Below are 7372 nucleotides of genomic sequence, written 5' to 3'. Positions count from 1 at the left end.
TTTTTTTGTTGTTGTTTTTTTTTTGTTTGTTTTGTTTTTTTGGCACAAAACTTGCCAATGAGATTAAATAATTTAACATTTACAATTCACAATTTCACATTAACAATTCACAACTTGACATCAACATTTCACAACTGCATTAAAAAATCATGATATTTTAACATTTCAAATTATGAAATGAACATAAACAAAATCACAATTTAACATTGACCAATTACAATTAACATTTTTAGAGGCAAATCAATATCTTGCATTTTTCAAATGAAATTAATTTTACATCCATTTCTTTCACTGCATATTTAGTCACATCAGTATATAATGCATTCAATTCCACAATAAGCTTATAACCAAGAGGCAACTACACAAATTATTATTGCAACAATAGCTGGAAAAATTTACACATTCTAGGAATACTTATGTCATATTTAAAAATCATTATATCTGGAACATATTCAACTTCATCTAAACAATTACAATAATGAACTATCATCTCATTGGCATAATAACAAGGAAGGAGAAAAGCGGGGGTCAGTGTGGGAGGAAGACGGAGTACCCGTAGAGAACCCACGTGTCCGAATGGGCGACCCCATACCCTAACATAATTCGGACACCCTTTACAAAAATATTTTAAAAATAGTCTTTGAAAAAAAAACTGTTACTAGGATGCATAATTTCATCAGTGCTTTGAAGATTTGGATTGATCCTGCATTAATTAAGTCCTGCTTCTTCATCCACATATGTTACTTCTAAAATTTCTTTTATTTTCTGTAAAAAAAACAAGGCAAGACGAAAAATGCAAGTAAACAACGATCCGTAAGATAACATTCAATTCTATGAATATAGCCATGGTGTCATCCAATAACTTCTAACTATGTGATGTGAGGGAAGGACAGAAAGACAGATGACAGACATGACAAACACTATATGACCTGGCCATATTCATGGCGGGGCATAAAAAATACTAACACGAAATATCTTTGTTTGCTTGTCCGTTTCTTGTTTAAAGTCCCTATTGAAAATTTGTCACTCATATGACGCTCTAAAATACCACTGTGCCATGCTGGCAACAACACAAAATATAATAAGAATTTCACAACATAAATAAATTATATCATTCTGGGGGTTTGTATACCTCTTCCGGGGGTAAACAAGCAGTAGAAGGTCCAACGTATTAATTAATGTGCACAGATGAGGTCATGGTGGGGACTTTTGCAGCATTAGGTGTGCATCTGATTACATACTGCATCAGTTTTAGTATGATAACACAAACTGTGTTTATAGTTTAAAAAGGACCCAATGAATACAACATATTATAAAAAAAAATTAGTCAAAAATCAGAAGAAGATGGGAGAAAATACATATTTACCAATGTTTGTTTATAAAAATCTACACTTCAACTTCGTTTGAACAAGCGTTTGAGAAAAATGTATCTGCAGTGGTTTGGAGTATATATCACAGGTGGTGAAAAATCAAGTCTCAACCGGGACTCGAACCCAGGGCCTCTGGCGTACCGTGCCAGCGCTCTAACCACTGAGCTATTGAGACCCGATATATTGACTGACTTTCACGCACCTGTGAACCCGGTGACATATTCCCCCTCTTTGTAGAAATTCGTCCTCGAATTCTATATATGAGTTAAGGAAATGCGTGAAGAATATTCCAAGGGAACAGTGGGTTATTTTCGTTGGGCGCCAAATGTCACAGGTGGTGAAAAATCAAGTCTCAACCGGGACTCGAACCCAGGGCCTCTGGCGTACCGTGCCAGCGCTCTAACCACTGAGCTATTGAGACCCGATATATTGACTGACTTTCACACACCTGTGAACCCGGTGACATATACATTACACAACATATGAATTTCTAGGTAGAATTTTAATATTGGTGTGAATTAAGAGACAACATATTTGGTTGAATACCATTACAAAAGCCAGCTATATTGCTGATTACCAAAAAAATGTGCCCTGGACTAAATATTTGGTCTACTAGTTAACTAAAAATTTGACCTGTTTAATACATTGTATTTATACAATAAGATGATTTTAGAACATGATAATGGCATACCTGATCAGTATGAGCTCTCCACTGTGGTATGTCTTGGTGGATAAGTCAACCTCCATTAGCAAGTCTTGTCGGGTGCATCTGCTGTTTCCACATCTTGAAGACCATAGTGTCCATCAGGTTTGTCTGTTTTAGTTGTTTCCACTAATATCTTTTGGGTGCAGTTGGTGTTTTTGCATATTTGAAAAATCATTGTCCATAAAGTTTGCCTCAATATTCATTGGCCTTGCCTCCTCCAGATTTTTTCACCAAGTCCTTTTGGGTGCATTTTCTGTTTTCCCATCTTGGAAGATGTTCCACAAGCTTGTCTATTCTAACTGTTTCCACACGGTTCTGTTTGCTGCAGCTGCAGTAAGAGTCAAAAGAAGAACAAGTGAGAAAATATATCATTGATGTTTGTTTAGGAAATCCTGATTTAACTTTTTTAACGAGTGTTCATGTTGTTTCAACAGTGGTTTAACATATGCTAAATATATTATTAAGCAAAAATTCAATATTGGTGTAAAGAGTTGGTTCATCTGGTTTAACACCATAACAAAAGTCAGCTATTGCTGACTATAAGAAATAAGACCAGCTAAAATTTTACCCAGTAGTTAACTTGACTTTGTTAATAAAATGATCTTGGATTATGATAGTGTCACATACCTGATAAATGTCAGATCAGCATCCTTTGGCTATTCATCCTCCATTTGTTTCTGTCAGGTCCTTTTGGGTGCATCTACTGTTTTCACCATGTACTGTTGGGTGCATTTGCTGTTTCCACATCTTGGAAGATCATCATTTACTGGCTATGTATCATCCAGTTGTTTCTATCAGTGTCCAGTTGGGTGCATCTACTGTTACATGTCTTCAAGAGAACATCTGCTGTTTCCACATCTTGGAAGATTAGCATCCATTGGCCCTGCCTCCTCCAGCTGTTTCCACCATGCCATGTCCTTGTTTACTATCACAAGCTTTCTTATTGTCTCTGACCAGTATATCTAAAAATAAGGCAGGCTAAAAATAAAAAGTCAGTTAGCAATTTTGACATGGTTAATTAAATGATCTTTAATCATGATTTTCTCATATACATGTACCTGATCAGTGTCAATTATCTCCTTTGGTATGTCTTGTTTGGAAGGTCAACATCATCAGGCAAGTCTCCTCCAGTTGTATCTACCATGTCCTGTTAGGTGCATCTGCTGTTTCCTCCATGTCCTGTTGGGTCCATCTTCTGTATCCACCAAGTACAGTTGGGCGCATCTGCTGTTTCCTCCATGTCCAGTTGGGTGCATCTGCTCTTTCCATTATAAGTCAAGTGATTGCATCTGCTGTTTCCATCAAGTCTAGTGGAGTGCATCTGCTATTTCCATCAAGGCCAGTAGGGTGCATCTGTTAAAAATATCAACAGCTTTATTTCACTGCATGAATTTTACACTAAAATAACTCAGTCGCTTTCAACTAAGATTCCATTTCCTTAATTTCTAAGATTTCTAACTTTTATTCTGCATCTTAATTTTTGGATTTTAATTTGTTTAAAATGATCGCATAATAAAGGTGACAACTTAATAATAAGGTTTTATAGGATATTTCATTGGGAAAAAATAAAATGACCACCTAAGAAAGATCTCTGCTGTATAAAGTTGATTACTATAAAGTTTGGCTGTATGTTATTGATTTGAAATGCAACATCATAAATCTATAATCTAACAATTATACTTCATTTCAGTTTTCTCTATATTTTTCAATAATTATCAATTCAATATTTTCTATCATACCTTTTTGATGATGGTTTAGAATTTGGCTAATTCCTCTTCATCTTAAGTGAATTGTCCAACTATAAAATACTAACAAAATTTTAAAATAGAGCTGAAATAATAGATACAGTAAAACTCATTCAGTAAAAACACAAATATTGCGAATTCATATATAGTGAAGTTACCTTGAATCTCTAGCTATATAAATTTTATGAAATCATTACATGGATATAACAAATTATGGATATAGCGAAATAATAGGTCCCAGTGACTTCGTTATAACCGAGTTTTACTGTAATAAGGCCTTCATTAAGGTTCATTGATACTCTGATAAGAGAGATAACTCTACAGATAAGAAAGACATTTTGTCATGAAATTCAGTAATTTGTCATGCCAGAGTTTACAGATCTCTATCATAAGGACCATTTTATTGTTAACTCAAGCAAACCTAACCCATCGTTCAGAGGTTGATTTTTAGTTCTATTGCTAGTATATTTATAAATTATTTTTAATAATTCACCTAAAACATTTATACTTAGTTCCTTTAAACGGTATAAATTGATAAAAAATCTATCTCTAAACGTGTAAGTCTTTTAATTGTACAGAAATAACAGCCGCAGAATTGTTTATAAACATTTAATTAATATTTTATTTCATTAAAAAAGAATTTCAAGGGCGATAATGGAACGATAACTCTTGTTTATGGATGCATTTTATTTTACATGCACAGAAAACAATTTGATATTCTGATTTAAAAAGCATCGCTCCAGTATGTTTTCTAAAGGGAATTAGATAGGTATGAGAGTAAATATTATTTTTATATATACCTCATATTTCTAATTTAATTGTGAGATTAAAAATAATTGATCTTTCTAATGACCATATCAAATTTTCTTCAAATCATGATTTGACATATTCATTTCTGAAAAAGTAAGCAACGCCTCATACTCCAAACTATTTTTTATTTGAATTGAATGTTATAGTTGTTGCTGAAAATCAATGTTTGGAATTTTAAAAAAAAAGTTGTGAAATGTGGAGCAGAGGGATATTGTCCCTTAAGACAGGTGCTTTGGGTGAAACACACTGTTTCCTCCTTATCCAACATGTCTAATGTTGATGCTATTGCACTATGCAACACTAGACATATTCTTAGGAATAATAAATGCAATAACAAATAAAGCTCGTAACAATAATGTAATTAACAAAAACTTATAACTATAACAAATAACAAAAAATCTCAACTAAAGCAAATAACTAAAACTCATAACTATAACAAATAACTTCAAACTCATAACAACTAATTAAAACTCATAACAACTAACTTACACTCATAACAATAACGAATAATTAAAAATCACAACAAAGGCAAATATCTTAAGCTCCTAACAACTAAAACTCATAACAGCCACAGTAACAAATAACTGGAACTCATAACAATGTCAACTAATAAAAACATTAAAAACACAATGTAACAATTAACAAATAAAACATGAAAATAAATAACTTTTACAACCCTCATAAACAAATGACAATGATAACAACCTAATAAACAAATAAACAGTAATAAAAACCTTATGAACAAATACTAACAACAAATACTAACAAAGGAAAAAAAATAGAATACAAAAAGTAAGAAATAAATTAACAAAGAGACCTAACATCAAATTAAATACAAAAAAAAACCTCCATTCCAGCGTTGGTGGCATGCTGTTCCAATCCAAGATGCCCAGCCTCCTCTAAATCCTCCAACGATGAAGTCCCAGCTACCTCCGAGTCCACCGGATCCAACGATGAAGTGCCAGCAAAGAGAGAACAGAGAAGATTAGACAAAGAAAAAACAACAGAACAAAAAACAAGTTGAAAAAACTATTACCAGAAAATGTGCTGAAAGTGGAGGAGGGGAAGGAAATGTTAGTACTAATTAGTGAGAATGCAAAAATGATAATGAAACCAACTCACCTCCGCTTTTCCTTAAAGACTAAGATATACCTCAACTCCAGCATTGTTGGCATGCTGTTCCAATCCAAGATGCCCAGCCTCCTCTAAATCCTTCAACGATGAAGTCCCAGCTACCTCCGAGTCCACCGGATCCAACGATGAAGTGCCAGCAAAGAGAGAACAGAGAAGATTAGACAAAGAAAAAACAACAGAACAAAAAACAAATTGAAAAAACTATTACCAGAAAATGTGTTGAAAGTGGAGGAGGGGAAGGAAATGTTAGTACTAATTAGTGAGAGTGCAAAAATGATAATGAAACCAACTCACCTCTGCTTTTCCTTAAAGACTAAGATATACCTCAACTCCAGCGTTGTTGGCATGCTGTTCCAATCCGAGATGCCCAGCCTCCTCTAAATCCTCCAACGATGAAGTCCCAGCTACCTCCTAGTCCACCGTCTCCAACGATGAAGTGCCAGCAAAGAGAGAACAGAGAAGATTAGACAAAGAAAAAACAACAGAACAAAAAACAAATTGAAAAAACTATTACCAGAAAATGTTGAAAGTGGAGGAGGGGAAGGAAATGTTAGTACTAATTAGTGAGAGTGCAAAAATGATAATGAAATCAACTTACCTCTGCTTTTCCTTAAAGACTAAGATATACCTCAACTCCAGCGTTGTTGGCATGCTGTTCCAATCCAAGATGCCCAGCCTCCTCTAAATCCTCCAACGATGAAGTCCCAGCTACCTCCGAGTCCACCGGATCCAACGATGAAGTGCCAGCAAAGAGAGAACAGAGAAGATTAGACAAAGAAAAAACAACAGAACAAAAAACAAATTGAAAAAACTATTACCAGAAAATGTGTTGAAAGTGGAGGAGGGGAAGGAAATGTTAGTACTAATTAGTGAGAGTGCAAAAATGATAATGAAACCAACTCACCTCTGCTTTTCCTTAAAGACTAAGATATACCTCAACTCCAGCGTTGTTGGCATGCTGTTCCAATCCAAGATGCCCAGCCTCCTCTAAATCCTTCAACGATGAAGTCCCAGCTACCTCCGAGTCCACCGGATCCAACGATGAAGTGCCAGCAAAGAGAGAACAGAGAAGATTAGACAAAGAAAAAACAACAGAACAAAAAACAAATTGAAAAAACTATTACCAGAAAATGTGTTGAAAGTGGAGGAGGGGAAGGAAATGTTAGTACTAATTAGTGAGAGTGCAAAAACGATAATGAAACCAACTCACCTCTGCTTTTCCTTAAAGACTAAGATATACCTCAACTCCAGCGTTGTTGGCATGCTGTTCCAATCCAAGATGCCCAGCCTCCTCTAAATCCTTCAATGATGAAGTCCCAGCTACCTCCGAGTCCACCGGATCCAACGATGAAGTGCCAGCAAAGAGAGAACAGAGAAGATTAGACAAAGAAAAAACAACAGAACAAAAAACAAATTGAAAAAACTATTACCAGAAAATGTGTTGAAAGTGGAGGAGGGGAAGGAAATGTTAGTACTAATTAGTGAGAGTGCAAAAATGATAATGAAATCAACTCACCTCTGCTTTTCCTTAAAGACTAAGATATACCTCAACTCCAGCGTTGTTGGCATGCTGTTCCAATCCAAGATGCCCAGCCTCCTCTAAATCC

The 7372-nt window shown here is 34.9% G+C and overlaps 1 long non-coding RNA gene across 1 annotated transcript; it reads right to left on the bottom strand.

Annotated features, from left to right (window-relative positions):
* Nucleotides 1-240: 240 nt before the first annotated feature.
* On the bottom strand, nt 241-3915 carry LOC134280118 (uncharacterized). The gene is made up of 5 exons (XR_009994844.1): nt 3816-3915; nt 3135-3429; nt 2704-3038; nt 2062-2404; nt 241-765 (listed from the first exon to the last, which is right to left on the bottom strand). It is a non-coding gene; the product is annotated as an uncharacterized LOC134280118 (long non-coding RNA).
* Between the last annotated feature and the right edge of the window lie 3457 nt (nt 3916-7372).

The sequence above is a fragment of the Saccostrea cucullata genome, unplaced genomic scaffold (genome assembly GCF_032062105.1).
Source record: "Saccostrea cucullata isolate Sc308-1 unplaced genomic scaffold, CSIRO_AGI_Scuc_v1 ctg716, whole genome shotgun sequence".
In the NCBI taxonomy this organism is placed as follows: Eukaryota; Metazoa; Mollusca; class Bivalvia; order Ostreida; family Ostreidae; genus Saccostrea; species Saccostrea cuccullata.
Note: the sequence above shows the minus strand (reverse complement) of the source record. Positions and strands in the feature narration are given on the sequence as shown.